The sequence below is a fragment of the Corvus cornix genome, chromosome Z, assembly GCF_000738735.6.
Source record: "Corvus cornix cornix isolate S_Up_H32 chromosome Z, ASM73873v5, whole genome shotgun sequence".
Lineage (NCBI taxonomy): Eukaryota > Metazoa > Chordata > Aves > Passeriformes > Corvidae > Corvus > Corvus cornix.
In genome coordinates, this window is record NC_046357.1 from 21803169 (window position 1) to 21825115 (window position 21947).

Genomic DNA, 21947 nt, shown 5'->3' on the forward strand with positions numbered 1-21947 from the left:
AATGCCTGTCCCTCACATGGAGGATGCAGTGGGTGAGCACCTTCGCCCTCAGATCTCTCCAGACTCCATGACGACACCCGTACACTGCGATGATGCCTCAGTCTCTCAGGAGACATGGGCACCAAAGGGAGTGAGAGGGAGCAGCTGTCCCTGTGCTTGATGGCGATCAGTCATGTCACCTTCTCAATCTGAGAGGAAAGAGATAATGCTGGCACAAGGACAGCAAATAAAGCCACACAAACAGCACTGATATCACTTGGAAAAAGAGACATTTAGAAAGATAAGAAGAGTGGAATTCCATCGCTGGTGACCTGAAGCCTGAAGGAACACCATGAATATTTTGGGGATAAGGTTTTGGTTTTTTTCTCTCCGTCCTTTTTCCGTCCCTGGCCTGAGGGGAATGCCCACTGGTGCTCCTGATCCACAGGTGTAAACCTAAGGGAAAGGGTGTTATCACTCCAAGCTGATGGAAGACACCCAGTTTAGCAGTCACATAAGGAGACAATTCAAAAAGGAGATCTCTAAAATGAGCCAGCTGCACGGTGCAGTTAGACACAGAAATATCTCTGAGGAGCCTGAGCAAAACAGCCCTTCACGTGGACACTTCATGTCCAAGGAAAAACCTGTCTAGCTTGCTTGCTTAACTCAGTAAAACATATGGTTGTTAAATATGGATCAAAGGCAGCAATGACTATGTGGCTGTTTGTTCTTTGAAAAGGGAGAGACTGGCTTGCTTTTCACAACCAAGATGACATTGCATCTGCTGCTCCATGCTGTCTCCCTGGTGAGTTTGCTCTCTGATGTGACGTGGCTTTAGCAACGCCAAGAGGCTGGGGCTGGCTCCTGTTTTGTTTTTGGTTGACTCCCCTCATTATAGTGGAGTTCTTCCAAGACAAGAGACAAGTAACCAGCTTAGAGGCTTTACCTTTGTCTTCAATTTTAAAATAATTGTGTTTGTGTTTCACAATTCCACTTATCCCTGGGAGATGATTTTTTGGAACAAGTACTTGGTGTTGTTAAATGGAGCTCAGTGGACAACCATCCTACAGGGTGGACATCCTGAGAGGGTAAGTGGGACTCTAAACTACACTGCAGTTAATCTCTAATGTTTTCACCCAGTTCTTGCTAATTTGTGCTGCAGTGTTGAGGCAGACCCCAGTTAGTGCCAAGACAGATCATGCACCTTGTTCCCCCCAGGCAGCCTCAGTACAGCACATTTCTTTTGGACACTTGATTGTCTAGGCAAGAGAAGACTACATTTGTAACTCACGCACAGGGGTAAGCCACAGCCCTCTGCTCTACCACTGTCTCTGTCTGCATGATACGCATTTCCCCTCATGCAAGGAGCTCTCGAGATGGCAGCGTAACAATTTTTCATGTTCCCAACACAAAAATAGCATCCCATTGCTCCCAGAAAGATGGGATGCGCATGTGAGGGACCAGAACCTCGTTCCACACATGCAGTAACACCAGCAGATTGCAGAGTGTGTTTCTGCAGCAGGCAATTGCAGTGACACTGGGTGTGGTACTGGAAGGTTGTGCTTTGTCTTTTGGAAATTCTCTGCATAATGGAGCTAATTGCGGAGAGGTTCACAATCCAGATTGCTGGTCATTTGTTGAGGGGAGTTAATTGTATCTTAAACCTCCCAAAACACACTCTTTGCTTTCAGGCTTAGCAAAAATAAGTGAATGAATGCATAAATGAAAAGGATTAAGCTGTGCTCAGAAATTTCCAGTCATGGACCAACAACTAGGCTCTTCAAAGTCTGGCAAATGCATAAACAAAGACTTAATTTGCAAGCATTGTTTCCAGTACCTGTAGCAGGGGAATTCCACAGCCTCACTTTCTGGCTGTCCTTCTTCCCTCACTATCACTTTGGCAAGGTACCAGCCACTGCTTCCTCCTTTGCCATCATGCCCTATCCTCACCCTCCTCACCTGCTTCAGCGTTACTGCTTCAACGAAGAATTCATCAGCCTTTGAGGAGGAGAATAAAAAAGGTAATGCAATATTTCTCCTTAAAAGCAAACAAACAACCCAAATTTATTATTGCAATCAAACCAACATCATCAGCGCGCTGCAAGACAATTCTTCACAAGATGAGGGAGAAAGTACAAATTTACCAAAGAATAAAAAGCCTGAATATTTGTGCTAGATGTGTAAGGTTAGATTTGTAAATATATGATCCACCAGCATTTTAAATCTCCCATGTCATTTCATGCCCTCCACAACTGTAAAAAAACAGAAGTAATTTGATTGTTAAGAAATTCATACAGAGAGGCAGGAAATCCAAGTTCAAACCCTGGATCAGCTATAAGCTTTCTGAGAAGTCAGAAGCAGGTCACTTCAGACCAAAACTACAGAGGTGTTTGGAGGTACAGTTCAAAGACATTACACTGTGTTAAAGTCAGACAGCATTGATTACTGAGCACAATTTAACCCCATTTAATTTCCTGGCACATCAGTATGGGCAGGACTGCACAGGGGTATTCCAGCTGCTCCATGAGTTGTGTTTGGAGGGTGGTGTGAACCTAACCCAGCAGATAAATACCCTCAATATCCCACAACAGACATGGATTTTATGTCTTTTTTTTGTTCTTTCCCACCCCCCCCTCCCAGAACAGGCTCAAATAACCAACCTAGAGATTAGCCCAAGGGATGGCCTCTCAAGAGCAGAGCTCTGTTACCCCAGAGCTCACTGGGACCAACAGTCCTTGATGGCTAAGGGAAGAGAAAAGCATTCAGAAAGCGAGTTACTCCTCTGGGAACCAGGCCAGACAAAAGTATCTGCGGCACATGTACTGATGCACACACATGGCACAGGCATGGTAAATACTGGGTGTAAACAAACAGCATATCTGCAGCGTTTAGCCCAACAAGGAGACATGACTGCTGTGGTTGCCATCTGGCTGAGATGCCTTGCTTAGGTAAGAGCAGGATAACCACTGTCTTTTGGTTGTTCTTCGTCTCCCAAAAGCACACCTGGTGGTAGCATACATCCAGCTAGCTCCCGGAAAGCATGGTGGCAAGGGAGTGTTTACGCAAATACTGAAATTTATTAAAATGATAATAATTATGTCATCATCCAGAACTCCAAACTGACCTCCAGAATGAAGGCAGCTAACCATTTTGCCACTGTTTAAAGTGTTAATGATGGGCTTACATATGTCAATGCTACTTACACACTCAAAACTGCTGAATTGGGGATTTAAGGCATCAAAACCTCACTGACTCAGTCCAAGTCAATGTAATTTAATTCATTAGGCCTGATGCTCACCTTACTTATTAATGGCTGATATAAATTAATGAGTAAGTAACTAACTGGAACCACAACAGGGCAAACAACTAATTTAGAGGCATCTTTAAATCTTACTTTCTACACAGGCTGTTAGTTTGCATCTGCAGGCAAACTTTTCAAGTTAAATTGGTAATCAAGGTACTATTGGTTTAAGTAGCTGTAGATTAGAGACCGTACAGACTTAGCAACATTTCTTTTTAACAGTGTATCTGAGTTAAATAGTGTAGATATACTCATTCAGCCTCTTGAATATATGAGCTCTAAGTTTGTCAGGATCAATTCTTAAACAGCCTCCAGTTCATTCACCAGCTTTAAGTTCTTTGTGCCAGGGGAGCAGTTTTCCACTAATAGGTTCCAGTTTGGTTTATGTCATCTGCATACTATTAATCACATCATTTGATTGCCAAAATGACTTTTCCCTTTTTATGCTCCTTCATGCAAGTTTGCCTATAACTTATTTTTGTGAATAAATGTCACAGAAACATCACAGAACCCTAGAATGGTTTGGGTTGGAAGGGACCTTAAAGGGACCTGATATGGGCAGTGACACCTTCCACCAGACCAAGTGGATCCAAATCTCACCCAACGTGGACTTGGACAAGGATGGAGCATCCCGTAAAATAACCTACATCTGTGTTTAAAATATTTGTATTCTCTGCAAGCCAAGCACCTTTCTTTGGAACTGCACTGAAACAGTCTTCAGCACCAAAACACGACTCATTTTGCTACCATTTTGACAAAAACAGGTTTCACCAAATGACAAAATGCCATCCTTTACTGCTTGGACCTACTTTTCAAACTAAAATATCTATAATGTCAATGCATAGGCAAAAAAAAAAAAAGATGTTTGCAAAGTCGATTTATGCAAACCTATATATAATTTAGAAGCGGAATGGACTCTCACACTATGTAATTGCCACGTTTCCACAGACAGATCTTAAAAGCACAAGAAATACTTGAAAGTTCTTTTAATGTCTAGAAGAGCTCAGTGATTTCAGTGAAGAATTGGAAATTCTGGACACTCAAAGGCAAATTCAAAGTGCTAATGCATATTTCAGAAGCCTAAATTCAATGGTCTATTTTGAAAACGTGACCTCCTTTTTTTATCTTCATTTTCTTTCTACTCTGAAACTTCAATCAAATAATGACACAGGAGATGGGAAATCTGCAGAGGTCTGTGATCAGATTCTCAAAATCTCCTTCTGGAGATATCGATTACGTTTTACCAGTCTAAGTTGGACCCTAGAGATCCAAAATTGGATACATATTAAGTAGCTTGACCCTATAGATCAGATCAACAAATTATTTGCTTGCTGATACTGCCAATGATGCAAGGGCTTTAGCTACAATTTGACTTCTTCATTATCTCCAGCTTTCCAGGGAATAAGCTGTCTTCATTTCAGTCCATTTCCACCCCCCTTCATTCTGGGTGTGGAGAGACAAAAATGTATTGAAAATCAGTTTGAAAATAAGACACAAAATTGAGTGCAGCATGGTTGAGGGAAACTGGAGGAATTATAAAGGAAACATATTAGGCTTTGGGTTCTGACTTTCACATTAAATACGATGCTTTTTTCTTCCTCTGCCCCAGGGAGCCAAATTTTTTGCTATATTAGATGGAAAGGAAAAGGCTCCCTTTTATTCTTGGAAGATTTCCTGGAAGCCTTCCCCAATCTGAAGATGCAATTTCAGCAGTCAGAACTTATCTGGGGAGCAAACCAAGAGACCCTTTCATGAGCATACATCAAGCAAGGGCACACTGTCCCCAACCTAAGCCTCCCTCCAGCTGCAACCTGTTATGATGCTCTGTCGACAAGATTTATTTCTCCCTGCTGCCCTAGCCCGAGCTGGCAAAAAAATCAGCTGACTTTACAAATACACATTAAAAAAAAAAATTAATTTATAAAATCATCACACGCTTTAAAAACCTTGTGTTGAGGTGCTGCTGTGTGAACTTACGTTGCCTTTTTCAAATTTATTGACGGTGTTGATGCAGTTGTAGAGGACGCGCTCGCCTGTGTCCCCCTGGTCGCCGATGAGGCAGACGAAGACGTTGGCGTCTGTGCCACTGCCACTCACTGTGCCCGTGCACACCGTCACACGGTATTTGATCACTGGGGAGACATAAATTAGTGAAACAATCCTGGCAACGCCATTAATCGCCATTTAAATTTACTGTGTTTTTGACAGGCTTGTAATTAAGTGTTCGCACTTCCAGCTGGTACTTCTGCAGATGTATTGACTTGTACACTTCCATGTTACCACCAGGAAAAGGGGGGGGAAAAAAGCCAAAATAGGAAGACCTGAAGCATTGAGAGAACCCATAAAAGCCCTCCAAACAAGGACATAAAAATGCTGGCCCTTTCAAGGAAAACCTCAGGAAGCGGAGTGCCCCTGTCCGGCTACCTCCCCTTCTGCCTTCCCAAGATGGCCCTGGGGTGGGGAATCTTGCAATATGTGTGGGGAAAACAGCATTTTCAGCACCCAGGGGCATGGCAGGCATTCCTTTCTAAAATGAGTTAGAAAGGAATGAATGCTCAGAGATCTGAGGAATGGGCTCTTCATGTTGGGTTAGTGGGACAAGACAGGCCAAATTACGCCCATTCCCTTGGGACTATTATAATCACAGAACCATAAAATCATTACATCACAAAGGTTGGAAAAGACCCCCACGATCATCCCTCCAAGAGTCCAAACTTTATGCTGGAGGTAGGATTGTCTTGCCTCCTTTTCACCCTTAAGGTCTTCATATGATTTTTCTGGGTGGATTTTGATCGGCCACCTTCCTTCCCTGACCACGCCCTCCTCTCTGCCCTCCCACCCCATTGGGTGAAGTATTTCCAGGAAGAAATATCACAACAAAGAGCCAGCCCACAGACCAGCTTTTGAGAGAGATCCCCTTATTCCCAGATTGGGGAAAGGACAAGAAGCGGTGCTCCCACCCTCCCTCCAAAACCCACCTGCAAGCCCTACACAGAGGTGTTGCATCTCACCTCTGCTCAGCACAAATTCACCTCACAGGAAAGTGCCTGAGTGAGGATTCAAGCTGCCCTCTCCACAGTTGATTAAAAATACATTTCAAAACCAGGTTTATTTACATTTTAATAACATCTGCAATTACAATTACTCTTCCTCTTCTGAGAAACTGCTCCACTGCATGCAGATCACCAGTGCCAGAACCAGAAATTTCAGAAAATGGGGGACTCAAGGTCTACAGAGTGTGGGTGCTTTGGTGGAAAGGTGAAAAATCCCACTGACCACCTTGAGATGTTCTGCTCTCCTAAATTCTCCCTCTAAGATTTAATTCTTGTGACACAAGGTCAAGGCAGAAGTGGCCGCTTCAGAAAGCCAGGGCAAAGTTCTGTAGCTTTCCTTAATTAAATCTCCAGTTCAATTAAAAGAATAAATAGTTTGGATTGCTCATACATACTGAAAGATGCATATGCGCACATTACTGTGCTGTGCAATTTACTATATATTTATACATACAGCTGCATAAATTTGCATATAACTAAATAAAACTTTAAAGCCCAAAATATGATTGTCAAATTTTAGATTGCATTTCAGCTAAGCTTGCTTTCCATGAATATTCCTCAAACCTTGCATTTCACATTTTAAGGGAGACTGGAAAAAAATTTACAACTTTAAAAAAACCCAAGCACTGGAAACAACTGTGCTGTGTCCAGATCTCTCCCATTTCCCACCACAGAGAAATCTGCTCCAGGAAAAAAAAAAATAATAGAAGGCTGGGATTTCTCAGGCTTCATGCAGCTAATGATGCACACAGAAAATACTGCAGAGAGAAAGTGCCAGAAAGAGAAGTTAATTGAATTGCATCGGTCTGCCTGTGCATCTCTCACACAAAGAGGTTTTCTTTCTATTCAGGTCCTAAGCAAGCCCCTGCACAGAGCCTGTGGCTCTCACCTGGCATGACTTCAGTCACCAGAGATCCCTCGGCAGGGAGCTCCCGCACGATCTCATTGTCCTCTTCATTTATATCTAGCCAGCGGCCGCAGTTGAATGAGTATTTTTCTTTTGTCAGCGTTTTCAGCAGAGTTACCTTCATTAAACCAAAACACTGCATGAGTTCAGAGGCTTAAAGGCAAAAAAGCAACAAGATCCTGACAGGTTTTTGCCAGGGAGGCAAGAGTAGGTAGCAGCAGAGAAATAAAACACATTAATAACGAGACCGTCTGACTTGTGCACTGTAGTGTTGCATGGAGCAAAGTCTGTCACAGCTGATGGCTTTTCATTCCTCCTTTCTCCAATCACTCCATGGTGCTGAGGAATTTTTGAGGGATTCTGTGGCTCTGAAAATGGCTCATCATGTGCCACTCTATAGCCCCAAGGAGCAAATTGTGGATGGGGCTTATGCTGCTGGTTCTCGCTGCTTAGAAGCAGTGCAGTGAGGAAAAAAAAACCAAAAAAATGGAAAGAACCCTGAAAAAATATCTGCAGTATCTTCCAAAGGAGTAGTGAGCAAATAAGGAGGTGGCGTGCAATTGTCTGTTGAAGTGTGTAAAGGAAGGGTATGATGAAGGTCTGTAAAATCACAGGTGACACGGAGAAGGCAGAGAGGGGTCAGCTGTTCCCTCTTCTGCCTCAAGAAATACAGGGCAGCAAATGATGCCTGTGGAACAAAGTTCTAAGCATAAAAACAAAGGACACAGTCAGCCTGTGAAGTCCTTGCCAAAAGCTATTAAGGTTGCTGAAAGTTTAAGTGTTCAAGGGGAGGCTGGAAACTTTGAACTAAAAACAGGAAAAAAACCTGCTAAATGCTTTCTGTTTGATAGATCTGTTTAGGAAGTAAGTGTCCAACTGGAAATAGTCAAAACCTGAAAGAATGCTAGGAGGAAGTATCATAAATGCTTGTCCTTTTCTCACACTTCTGTAATCATGACCTTATGTGACATGGGAGAGAGGATGTTGGGCTAGAGGGACTTCTGGCCTGAGCAGTGTGGCTGTTCTATGTTCTTGTGGTAGGAAATTGAAGCCTGACCTGACATGAAGCAAACCAGGCATGAAATGTGTGAGGACTGGAACAAAGCATCATTCAGGTTTCATCTAATTTCCTAGACACTACAATAGATGCACAAGTGATGGAATTCACGTGCCATGAGCCTGATGCATCCAGAAAACATCAGACTGGGTGTATATGGACAGACTGATTTTCGTAAGGTCATAGAATCATAGAATCGTTTAAGTTGAAAAAGACCTAAAATGAGTCCAACCATAAGAACCTCAATGCATCTCATGCATTTTAACCAGGTTTACTTAGACAGTTTGGCCAAAAGGGAATCCTAGACACACTCTAAGTTACATCTTGTCCTTCCTGAACATAATTTTTGTGCAGGAAAATAAGATACCACAGGGAAATATATAGTTGTGGAAGGTACAAGCATTCTTGCTCATCATGCAAGTAAACAAGCTGATAGGGATGATTGCAGCAGCCCAAGGTCTGACCAGCAATTGCTTTGTCATAAAGGACTCCAGCCAGACGCCTTCTCCCACCATATGGTGACAACAGCAGCACTTGATGCCCTCCTACCCCTGGAAATGGGTGTTGGCTTCACAGCTCCATGACAATGCAGGAGAACAGGATCTGTCAAAGCACATTAGAGGAGAACAAGAGAAAGCTCCAAGGGGTAAGCTGTGATTTATCAACACTCTTCTTTACAGATGCAGAGCAAAGTGTATGTTTTGTTAAGTGCAGAGAGTGCCATCCAAGCTGTTCAAGAGGAGTAGGGGTGAAGCCTAGACATGGACTTGCTGTCCAGACAATCCAGGTGAGGGGTGACAGCAAGGTAATCAATGCTGGTAGTGCAAAGGACATGTGAGTGAAGATCAAGCAGGCCACCCCTCTCATCTCCCACGCAGCACAGGGCTGCTCTCCTCTGCACAGTCCCCATGGCCTCCTCCAGCCTGCAAGAGTTCATCCCCCATAACAGGGGGTGAACTGTCAGCACTTCAGGGGACGCTCCACTGTGCAATCTCTGCTGGAATCAGTATTTTTGTTATGGGCAGTGTAAATAAGCCATAGAAGGAGTGGGTTTGCCTTTCTGTACAGTAGCGGTGTCTACAAATAGGAAGTTTTCTGAAGAGCAAGGAAAAAGCCCTGGTAGCAGTGACATGGGTACTTCAGTTGCCTGACAAGGGAAGGGTGGGAAAATGGGATTTTCACCATCAGTCTGGGCTGTTGGGAGCTGCCTCTTCCCATTGCTCTCATTTCCCGCACACAGAATCACCCAATCATTTGGGTTGGAAAAGCCCTCTAAGATAGATCATCAAGTCAACTGTTCCCCCAGCAGTGCCAAGGCCACCACTGCCCCAGGTGCTACAACCACACAGCTTTTAAACCCCTCCAGGACTGGGGACTCCAATACTGCCCTGGGCAGCTGGGCCAGGGCAGGACATCCCTTTTGGTCTATGAATTTCCCCTAATATTCAATGTAAACCTTTCCTGGTGCAACTTTATTCCATTTTATCTTGTCCTCTGACAAGGCAGGCATCTCTGAGCACTGGACATCAAGCTCAGCTGCCAGGTGGGGAGCGCAGAGACCAGGACTGGCACTGCAGACCTTTGCCACCAGGCTGGCTTCCCAGGTCTACCTTTCCTGGCTGTCCCCTCACCTTATTCAGATGCCAGCCAGCAAAGGGATTTCTTTTCTCGTGCCATATCCGAAGCTTATAAAAGGTGCCGAGATCAGGAAGCTCAATCTGTAAATGGGAAAAAAGGTGCAACATCCATTTTTGTAAGTCAGCAAAGCACGCACACAACGGGCACCTCTGAACATCTTTTAAGAGCTAAATCAGAGAGAAGTCGAAAACATGAGCCTACTCCCTGCTTTGAGAAAACAAGCCCTATCCATAGGCAAGTAAATAATTTGCGTCACCACCAAACAGAGTGACTTCACCTCAACGTTAGAAGGATCTAATGGAGTAAAAATATTGTGCTGATTATTTTCTGCCCAGGATTGAAGCAAAGCCCTGGAAAACAATACCAAGCCAAATCTACCACTTGCACTGGATTCATACCATGAATTTGTCAGTCTGTCCAGTTTCAAAGTTGTCTGAATTGTTGTCCAGCTTCATCTCATCTGACTTCCCCTTGTCTCCATAAATCTGGAAGAAGATGGTGGCATCTGTTCCTGCATTTTTGATGTCACTTGTCCAGATCCACAGAGACCAGGGGTTTTCTAGAAAGCAAGGTTCAAGATACTTGTTTTAAAAAGTAATTTTTATAGGACGACTTGGTGAAAGACATAATTCTCATTGTTTCCCCTGGTAGGCTGAGAGACAGGACAAAGGAAGACAAAGACCTTTCATCCTTTTCTGCACAAACATAATCAGCTGCTGCATGAGGTACAGGAATGAGGTTGGAATTTAATTCTGCAATTTCATTTAAAAGAAAATGAGAAAAACATAAACAACCACTTTTCAGGTGAACCATATTCTCTTGTTTTACTTTACTAAGAGGGTAATGGAGGGGTGTGACCCAGCCCTGTAGTTTCAGCTCACTTGTCAAACACCTACAACTCAAGCTTCAAAGAGCATAAAGTCAGGGAAATATTCATCTTTCCTTTTGTCAGTGAGAAGGAGTCTCCCGTTACTTGTGCACGGTACAATGCAGCTCCAGATAGCTCCTAAAAACTTGTCTGTTCTCTGTCTGGAACAAGGAGGGGTCAGACACAGACATGTTATCACCTCATCCTGAGTTAATGAGCCTTCCAAGACAGGACTAATTATCCCCAAAATGCTTATTGAATTCTCAGACCCCACTCAGGTATCCATCCCTGGTGAGGCTGCATCATGTGGGACAAACATGCTCAGAGCAGTGTAAAGATATTTTCCAAAATGTTTTAAATTATTTAAATGTCTAAATTTGACATGACTGGAGTTAAAACACTTTTTCTTATACTACATGACATACCCTAAGATTGTGGCCAATCTGCAAGATTTTTATCTCAAGTCTTCATCCAACATTTTAACTGTAAGTCCAGTCCACCTGCAGCAACTTTACATCTGTTTTCATACCAGAATATTGTTGCATTTATAAAGGTGACATTGTTTCCTCTAAAGAGCCCCTCATCTGCATTCCTTCTTGATGATAATGAGTGTCGCTTCTGCAGGCCTTGCAGCACCTACTGGAGAGGGAACAGCCTTCTTTCCTCACTCAGACATCAGCTGAATTATTAACAAATCTTAATGAGAGAATTGCTAACCCTTTCGGTATGCCCGAGCCCACACCAGCACGGCTTGACCTTCAGAGCCCAGAATGGAATATAAAAATATGATGACATGCATATAAATTAGATTTTTACTGGTCTACTCAGTGTTTCACTGTATAAAAAAGAGACAAGGGCTACCGAAAAAAAAATGAGGGGAAGAGGGATCTCTCAGAAAAAGTTTTGTCCCTGTTTTAATAATATACAAAATGTTCATGACTGCTCCTCTGTGAAAAGCACAGGCAAGTTTTAGATGAGCAGAAATGAAGCAAAGAAAAGTCTGTGGATGGCATGTGATGGAGCAGCCTGTTCTCCCTGGGAAAAAACTGCAAGTGCAATCCAGACACCAAAGGCTGCTCTCATCTGTCTGGTTTGGCCTCCCTGACCTCTTGCTGAAGGAAAGGAGGAGTGAAGCATGCATGGAGGGGGAAATGGGACCATGTACCAGGATTAAATGCTGATAGAGGGCTGTCAGGGAGAAACCACACAGGGAGACGTGGGTGAGATAGGGCTGCAACTGCAGGAGAAGGCCAGGCATTTCCCCAGATACCCATCATCATCCTCCCAGGGCTAGCTGGGCACATCCCCCGGTTTCCCATCCTTTCACATCAAGGTATCCAGGCACTTTGGAAATTCTCAGGGCCAGGGCAAATATTCCCCAGGGCACAAACACCAGGGAGGACTAGACCCGGCACAACAGTTTCCAGGATAACATTCAAGATAAGGAGAGGAGGAAATAAAAAATAAAAAATAAAAAAGAATAAATACAAGCTACATATGGAGCTGCAATCTGCTGTGGGAGCAGCTTCTGGATGCAGTGCTGGGAGACGTTTCACCATGGATACCCCAAGTGAAGTTCAACCCAGCTTTGATCATCTCTACAGAAAGGGAGAGTCCTGTATGCACAGGGAGATAGGCGAGATGACATAATAGGCCTTTTCTAACTCCGAGTCTTACACTTCTATAATCTGGCAGCTAAAGGTCACAGATTTCTCAAGGCTAATGCTCTCTGCCTATCTCCTGCACTGCAGTGGTGAGGGAATTAGCCTGTCAATAACAATCAGAGCTGATAATAGGGGGTTAAAGGTTGCAGATGCTTTAGCTAAATGGACCGCGTTGGAGGTGCAATGTGGTTATAACTCCGACTAACATTTAGATAAAGCTTATTTAAATGAACTGCTGCTTAAGCAGGAGCCCACCCGAAGCACTCTCGGATTAAACCATGTCTATTACCCTAATTAAAACGTTCTGTTTACACATGGGCAGCGGCGCAGGCCGGGCAGCAGCGATACTGTGTTTGGCTTGGTGCAGAACCGGGCAGCGGAGTGTGTGTGGATGGATGAACATGCCCACGCGGCACGGAGCAAGCAGCTCCTCCCAGCAAACGTGTGCCATTGCCTCCCTCTAGAGAAAAGGCTCCGCATCCAGCACACGCCTGCCTCGGGAGGCGAGTTTAGCAGCTGGGCAGGGCTGACACCTGTTATTTCCCTAAGGTCAGGAATAAAAGTAGCAGGAAGTCAGCAGGAAGAGTTTTGTTCTTCTTCCCATTCCCCCCTCTTCCGCCCCCCGACCAGGTTTGTCTCCTTATTATATTTAGGTTCTGTTTCCATCTAGAATAAGAAAGCTTTGCTTCTGTAGTGATAGGAAACATAGCCTGGCTTGGCTCCAAAGGTAAGATGATGACTGAGGCAGCCCTAAGCCCACTGCACCTTAAGAAAATGAGTATAATTCTTCAAAATATTGTAGGAGTTTAATTTTATACTCCCCTAAAGCAATATGTTCAAAGCTGAAACTCATGCCCCAACATCTGAAGGATGTGGGGCTGCTGGAGCCAGTCCAGAGAAGACCACAAAGATTCTCCAAGGGCTGGAGCCCCTCTGCTCTGAAGACAGGCTCAGAGAGAGTTGGGGGTGTTCAGCTGCACAAGAGAAGGCTCCAGGGAGAGCTCAGAGCCCCTGGCAGGGGCTCCAGGAGAGCTGCAGAGGGACTGGGGACAAGGCATGGAGGGACAGGACACAGGGAATGGCTTCCCAGTGCCAGAGGGCAGGGCTGGATGGGATATTGGGAAGGAATTGTTGTCTGTGAGGGTGGGGAGGCCCTGGCACAGGGTGCCCAGAGCAGCTGTGACTCTTGCATCATTGAAAGTGTCCAAGGCCAGGTTGGACGGGGCTGGAGCAGCCTGGGATAATGGAAGGTGTCCCTGCTCATGGTAGGGGGTTGAAATTAGATGATCTTTAAATGTCCCTGCCAACCCAAAATATTTTATGATCCAGTGACTGAATCCACTTGAACCTCTCCTTGACCACCTTCACTCAGGTGACACTCAGGGGGATGTTGCTTGTGGGAGGAGGGGTGATGGCCACAGGAGGCTCCTGGACACTTGCACCTACTTTTCAGCCTTTTCTGGCGCAGGGAGACCATTTCATAGAGTTCCCGCTCAATGAGACCATCGCCTTCATCTTCATCCAGCCACTTCCCACATGGGAAGGTTTGCTCAATCCCAGTGAACGGGCAGTAAACCACCACCTGGAAAAAGAGATTGCGAAAGTGAGCTCGAATATTCTGCTACTGGCACCCCACAGGTCCTCGACACCGAAAACTTAAACTACAGAGCTGGAGACCTTGGTGATGCTCTCAAAATCAGCTTTTCTGGACCAATTTGAACCAGACTGGTTGCACAAATCCCAATTTGGAGTACAGCTATGACCCATCTGTCTTGTTATTCCCATTTTTTCAGCAGTACATTGCAATGGGTCAACCAAGACAAGGTGAAACACCAGGAGGGGAAGGGAATGGGAGCAGTCAGGGTGGCTGCAGCAGTCAGCGTGCAGCACAGGCCCTGCACCACGCCAGTGCATGGAAGGGCTCTGCAGAAAACACAGGGTACAAAAACCCTTCAAAAACATTCATCTTAAGCTGATTTTGCTTGCCAGGAAAACTGAATTTCCTCATAGCTTCAGGGTAGGCATCCCTTCCTCTCTGACCGCCCATTTTCTCCTGCTGACCTTGTACATGATCTAGTGTTGTCACCAAAAACCAGGAAATAAACTCTCCAACCAATTTGCTGGGCTGAAAAGATGAAATTACTTTCTTAGCAATGCTGGATGCATGGGAATTTCACCTCAAATCATGAGCAGCAACCAAACAGACCAGGCTATACACATGAAACTAATACACATTTGTCACATTTCTATTACATATTCATTATACTCTCTGTATACATGAATATAGGCTTATTATTTCCATGAAGTTATTTGGATATGAGTAGGGGTCTTTTGGGGATTTTTGGTGGTCATTTGGGAACATCCCATTCCTCAAAATTCCCTCTTGTGGTCCTGGATCTTCTGGTGAAACTTCTTTCCTTGAGGGTATCTCAAATATGTGTTCAGGTTATGATGCACTTCTCTTTATCATTCTTTGCTCTGGTGCTCCATCTCTGTTCTCAAAACTAAGATATCTACCAGTACATATTAATCACTGGTGGAAGCAAACAAGGAAGCGTTAGCTGGCACAAAACTTATTAGTCACAGATGTAGGGAGTTAACACAAGGCCACATTAATCTCTGGCATGTGTGCTAAGCACTGGATGGTACAAAAGCAAACATTACCCATGGATATAGGGATCACACGCTATGTGCTAAACTTAGAAGAATTTTCCAACATCTTCCCCCACTGCTGCATAGAATTCTTCCCAAAGAAATACAGTTGTTGGGTAACAACATCGCATATTTCAACACTGCCTCCCAGTAACAGCTGTGGTCAGCCACTTTCTATTGGGTTTTGGGGGTTTTTTAAATTATTATTTCTGAGCCTCCAGAGCAGCATCTAGAAACTTCAGGGAAGTCTGAGCGTAGATGATAACTTTGAAATGCTCAGCACAATCCAAGGCTGCATTTCTGTCCAGCCCCTTGGGCGAACATCTGAAGGTGCTTTTGGAGCTGAGCAAACAATAATCTCTATCTTTGTGACTGCAGAGGGGCAATCAACCCAATTAGAGAGTGATTGACTTATGCATCTAACGTGTCTTTGAGGCAATCAGCTGCTCCCGTGCATGATGTATAATATTGACTTGTTAAACCAGGGATATTGCCTTCCAAACAAAAGCAGATTTATTTATTTATTTTTAAACCATACTGGGTTGTCGGGGTCAGGTTATGAATGGGAAGCAGGTCTGATAGCTGCCTGCAGACAAAACTCTTGGCAGAGTTGGCCCAGTGGTAGGACTCCATGACCTTAGAGGTCTCTTCCAACCTGAGTGATTTCATGAGTTTATGATAATTTAGTCTCACCTTCTCACAAAACCATCCAGAACTGACGCCACAATTATCATGCCCAATGGTTACTCTACTGAGAGGGCTGAGAAGGGCAGCTATCTCCACGTTGAAGAGGTCTGTCCTGGCACGCTCAAATTCACCTCCTTCCAAGAAAATCTTCCCACTGTTCTTTAAGCCTTTGGAGCCGTGGAGGATTACGTGGATCTTGGAGTTGGTGCCAGCTCCTCTGATATCCCCCGTCACTACAGCCACATTGTACACAATGCCTGGAGAAAGCACAAATTTGGTTGGTGAAAAAGGAAGGGAGGAAAAGAGTCTGAGAGTTATGATTTTGACTGGATTTATGTTGGAGACTATTGATTTCCCAGTGGTTTATTTTAGCTTCTGAGTTACACACAGTGCAATGCTTCATTTGTTTTTGTCCCCCACAAAACTCTGAGAAATACACCTCTACCTTCAGAGTGCGCCAAAGAAACAGGCTCGGGGTGACAGACTCCCTGTCACATGGCCCAAAGGGAAAAAAAAGTTTTCCTTGTTTATTCACTCTGTGGTGCTGATTAGGTGAAGAAAAGCAAAAAAATTGAATTGGCAACTAAGTAATTTGATTTTGAGAGATACCAAGCACCAAATATGTCAGAGAATGCTGAGAGGATGGAGAAGTATTGCTTTAAACAGTGGTGGCAAGATCCGCAGCATCACAAAACCCTGAAAGCTTTGGGACTATTTGTTTTTTAGCCTGTAATGCTGCTGAAGCCATCAGGACCTGAACAGTCACTGTGAGAACCCACAGATCTCAGCAGAACAAGGTTTCGGAGAGGTATCAGCCCAGCTGCGAGAAAGAAAAATATTTCTGAAAAGAAACCTATTTACATAAAAGTGTCCTTGGGGGTTTTTTTCTATCTCCAACTGTTGGTCTAAGAATGAAAACAATTCTTCCCACAAGTCTTACCTCACAGAAAAGCATATCTTAAACCTGTCTCATGGCATTAAATACACACCTAAACACTTCAACAGCAGGTAGAAAATAGTCAAGGCCTAAGCCAAGTTTTTTGATTAAATTAGACAGAAATTTCAATAGGGACTTGGGATGAAGCAAAAACATCAGAACTCACTCTTTAAAAACTTTGTCCCTTTGAAACTTACATTAAAAATTGTACTCAAGCATGCTTTACTGTTGATATATCTTCAACAAAACTCCTGAGGGCAGGAAAATAAAATACACAGTCATGAATGGTAAAAGATAAAGGAAGATTTTTGGGATTGAATTACGTTTCTTTCAGTTTTCTTCCCTTAATTTTTCCTAACAAGCATCCTGCAGTGAGTGATCTGCACCCAGACCACTTTCCTCATGCACATGAAGGGGGAAATACGAGGACTGCAGATGTTGAAGACCATACAAGGAAGTAAAGAAGAGTTGCTACATGCATCATCACATTGTTTGCCTTCATGCTATTACATAAATACAGGCAGAACACTATGCAAATAATCTTCTGCCTTGTGACAAGTTCTTTTATGGACTTTACATTGAGGTTTCTTTTAACAGAGACATAAACTTTGGTAGTCTTTGCTTTAACCGTGTTGGGTAATAAAAAAGACTGATTTAGAGCTCAGCACTGCAGTACCCTATTCACCACTTCGCGATTTTGGAAATAACAAATACTTTGTGAGTGCTGGTGAGCAGTTTGCTGAAGGTACAAGCTGTTATCTTTCATCCTCTGCCCATCAGCCCCTTGTCCAGGCACACCAGGTGATAAACTAGCATGTAGGTCCTGCACAGCTTCACAGGTGTGACACAGAGGTGGGAAATGTGTTGGCAGTTCAGGAATCCTCACACAAAACAGCCTGTCACCAGCAGGTGCTTCACTGCAGGCCTCCCTGAGCATAAGGCTTTCAATCTTCTAAAGAAAACATGGCTAATAGCCTTAACTTCCCATTTCCCACCACAGATTTGGCCCGTGATTTTACCTGTGGCTTCAGTGCCCCCAACAAGAATGTCCCTCTGTATTTTCCCGTCATCTTCATCTAAAGCGAACCAGCGTCCAACCGGGAATTGGTACACACATTTATTGCCAATGTCCTCAATGATCACCTGAGAGAAAAGAGACACCACGTGGAAGAATATTGTGGGAAAAGCAAAGGTTTTACACAAGGGGATGGCAGAAGAGCAGAAGCTTAATGTACACACTCTCACTCGGTATTTAAAATATTCAATACTCAAGCAGATCCCACTCCACTCCCTAATTAGTGCTGGTAGATTTTCAGACAATCAGTGAGTAAGAACCCAGCTTTTTTATTTTCTTTCTTTTTTATCCAGTGAACCCACTCTGCATCTCTCGCGGTGTATGAGACCAGATGTCTCTGCTTTCAAGACCAGCTGGCTGGCCTGTCTTCCTTCTCTCCAGAGCCTGTTTGCTGGCTACTGTTCTCCATCAGCTGAGCGACAGCTCTTTGTTCTGCTTTGGGAACAGACTGTGTTCTCTCTCTCTCTGCTTTAGAGCCTTGTTATAAAATAATGCCTGGGAATTCCAGGGCAAATCCAGACCATCAGATGAGTTCGTATGACACAGTAATGTCACTTTATCCCAGTCAGTTATTCCAGGGTGGAACCATTGTAAGGGCAGCGATTAAAACCCTGTGGCAGGAAACAGTTCCTAATATGGAAGGATTTGGATCTTGGACCACCAGTGAGGTGGAGCTGTGCAAATATCATGGAGTTTAACAAAGCGAAGTGAAAGGTCCTGCATCTGGATTGGGGAAATCCAAAGACAGGCTGGACAGAGAATGGGCAGAGCAGCCCTGGGAGAAGGACCTGGGGGTGCTGTGGGGGAGAGCTGGACCTGCCCTGCCCCTGAACCCCCCGTGCCCTGGGCTGATCCCCAGCGTGGGCAGCAGGGGAGGGGGATTCTGCCCCTCTGCCCCGCTCAGGTGAGACCCCACCTGCAGAGCTGCCCCAGCCCTGGGGAACAACAGCACAAGGACCTGGAGCTGCTGCAGCCAGTCCAGAGGAGGCCACCGAGATGCTGCAGGGCTGGAGCCCCTCTGCTCTGCAGCCAGCCTGGGACAGCTGGGGGTGTTCAGCTGCACAAGAGAAGGCTCCAGGGAGAGCTCAGAGCCCCTGGCAGGGCCTAAAGGGGCTCCAGGAGAGCTGCAGAGGGACTGGGGACAAGGCATGGAGGGACAGGACACAGGGAATGGCTTCCCAGTGCCAGAGGGCAGGGCTGGATGGGATATTGGGAAGGAATTGCTGTCTGTGAGGGTGGGCAGGCCCTGGCACAGGGTGCCCAGAGAAGCTGTGTCTACCCCTGGCAGTGTCCAAGGCCAGGTTGGACAGGGCTTGGAGCACCCTGGGATAGTGGGAGGTTCCAGTGGCAGGTTCCATGGCAGGGGCTGGAAAAGGAGGATTTGTAAGGTCCCTTCCAAAGCAAACTCTTCCAGGATTCTGTGATATTTTACCCCAACAAGCTGAGGAACATTATTCCCCTTTAATATTAGACTAGATTTTGCACCTCCTGCGGAGGTGTTTCTTACCAATATCTTCTGCTGGACTCCTGAATTCTGCCATAGAGTTACTATAGTATTTTAAACCAGCAGAGAAGAGTGCTGAAGAATTTCAGTCAGAAGAGAAGAAATCAAAATCTCTAGTCCTCTGCGTGGGTTATGTCACAGTGGGAGGAAAAAAAAAATCACTATTATAGATAGAAAGCCCTTGACAATTTTCTCAACAATGAGGGAGAATCTGAAATCTGTCTTTTCTGATAAATTTATGAAACCATTCTTTGGGAATCAGAGCTTCCCCTCCTGTCACTCATCCCACACCGTGCTGTTGCCTGTAGCACTCCTGAGTCCTGTTGTACCTCCACAGTCACAGACAGCAGTCTGCCAGGGCTGGGATTGTCAGCATGAGAGAGCTGGAGTGTTAGAGACTAAAATAGATGAGGTTTGGGAGAAATATCAACACTCTGATGTCTCTCTACCAGCTGATCCTCTTTGGGTTCCTTTTAGTGGGTTTATTCTTACATTTAGAGGTGGAAATCCATCTCTGAGTACAAGCCACTCTGAAAACGTAAGAAACATGAGAACAGGTTCATCCTGAAGTGACAACACTAGACTGTCCAAGTATTGTACCAAAGTACAGAAAAACATCTAAAACCAGTAGAGAATAACAGAGCTATTTTAGCTCAGTTCCCCAACTTTTCATCTGAATTTGCAAGGCGGGAGTTGCTTTTTACTTAATCACAAACATCTTGGAGGCTCATGGCAGAATATAGGGGTGGTGTGTTGGCTGCAAGTAGTCACTACACCAGGTTTTGGGACTTGGGCAACCTCACCAACCTCATCAAAAATCGTGTCATTACACCTGTGATGTAAGAATGAGGTTCTGTAGTTTTTCCCCCCTCACTTCTTGTTACTTTGAGCACAACTACTCTGTTTTTGATGTCCACATTTTTCATGGACAGCCAACATTGTAACTTTTCCTGCATTGTGTAGTGGTGGTGATGGTGGAGAAGCATGTGCTAATACTTGCATTTGTAATACAACAGACTATCCTGTCACTGAGGATTTACAAATATGGGGTCAGGTCTTCCCTGGATTAAAGCCAGCTGTGTAAAACTACATCAGCAGGGGGAAAAAAATGAGACTAGCAGGAAGAATCACAGATTTCTCCTTTTAAAATACTCCTTCAACCATTGCACTAAAAGCTGTAGTACCTTCCTACCCCATAGCAGGAATTTAAAATGAGAAGAAGGGGGTCTTTGTGGCAGGCATATCTCTTTTGCTGAGCCAATGATAAATCACTTAAATTTGGGCAAGCTATGAGTCTGCAAATTTTCAGTGTGAATGGACCTAACAGATAACTCTCAGACTCTGGTATTTTTATGGCCATGGTAATGAGTTAAGTCAACAGAATGAAATGATTTGTGTCCTCAGTAAGCTGTATCACCAGCAATTATCCTTACATCTCTTGGTACCAGACCACTGAGAGGGTGAGCTATTTTGAGCCCATGAGATGCTTATGTTGGATGTCTCAGGAGTAACTAACCTTTTCAAGGAACCAGCCAGCAGAGCCACCCTTGTTATTATGCCCTATATTAATTTTCCTTAATTTTCCCAGATTTGGAGCATCAAGCGTGAACTTGTCTTCTGCTCCCTTTTCAAAGTTGTCTTTGTCATTGTCCAGTTTCCTCACACCTGAAGGGGGGAAAAAAAAGTAAAAAAAAACAAACCCCCAAACCAACCAAACCAAACAACAAAACCCAACAAAAAACCAAACAAACAAACAAACCACAACAACAGCCCCCCCTCCCCCTCCAAAAAAACCAAAAAACAAACCAACAAAAACCCCCAAATAAGTAACAAATAATAACTCCAAGGAGGAAAGGGTTACTGGCATATGCGTGTTTGTAAGTGAAGGAATATTTAGGAATGTCATCACTGAATCAAATATTCCCCAGATATCAGCTCTCTACACCCAGGATTCAAGGCAAAGGTAGAGGATTTTATATTCTAATAAAAAAGGTACCTTTTCTCAAGCACACAAAAGACCAGTATTTCCATTCTAATGTCACAGTTACTTACAGCTCCCAGAGCTTTCAGAAATATATATCCAGATGGCTCTTAAATTTTTTTTTTTATATACTACCACATTTCCCTTTTATTTTTACTGTCTTTGAAAATCTCCAAACTGTTCAAGAAATACTTTGGTCACAAGCTGCAGATTCTGACATTTCAGGACACAGTATTCTTTGCTGTATCCAAGAGGAAGGATATATTTTCAAATTAGGACCCAGCCAGGGCTGTTGGCTTTTTCCTGATCTCACAGGGGTTTGCCTTTATGAAAAGTATTAAAGCTGTGCCCCCGGTTGCAGCCTGTGTGAGTGAGGCTGTGAGTGGGATGAAACCCACCCAAGGCACCAGTGCAGAGAAAGAGGTCAGTGGGCAACTCATCCCTCTTACCTTAGAGGGGATGAATCATTCTTCTAGGGGTGTTATTTCTCTGTGTGGGTATGACAGAGTGCCTGGACACCCAGCTAAGATTCAGACTCCCACTTTGGGATGTCTTCGGTGAGATCAGATAAATCCCCTTGTAAAACTCTGGAGGATTAATCAAAGATGAGCCCTATCCACCAGGTTTTTTAATCTGTTCAAGGA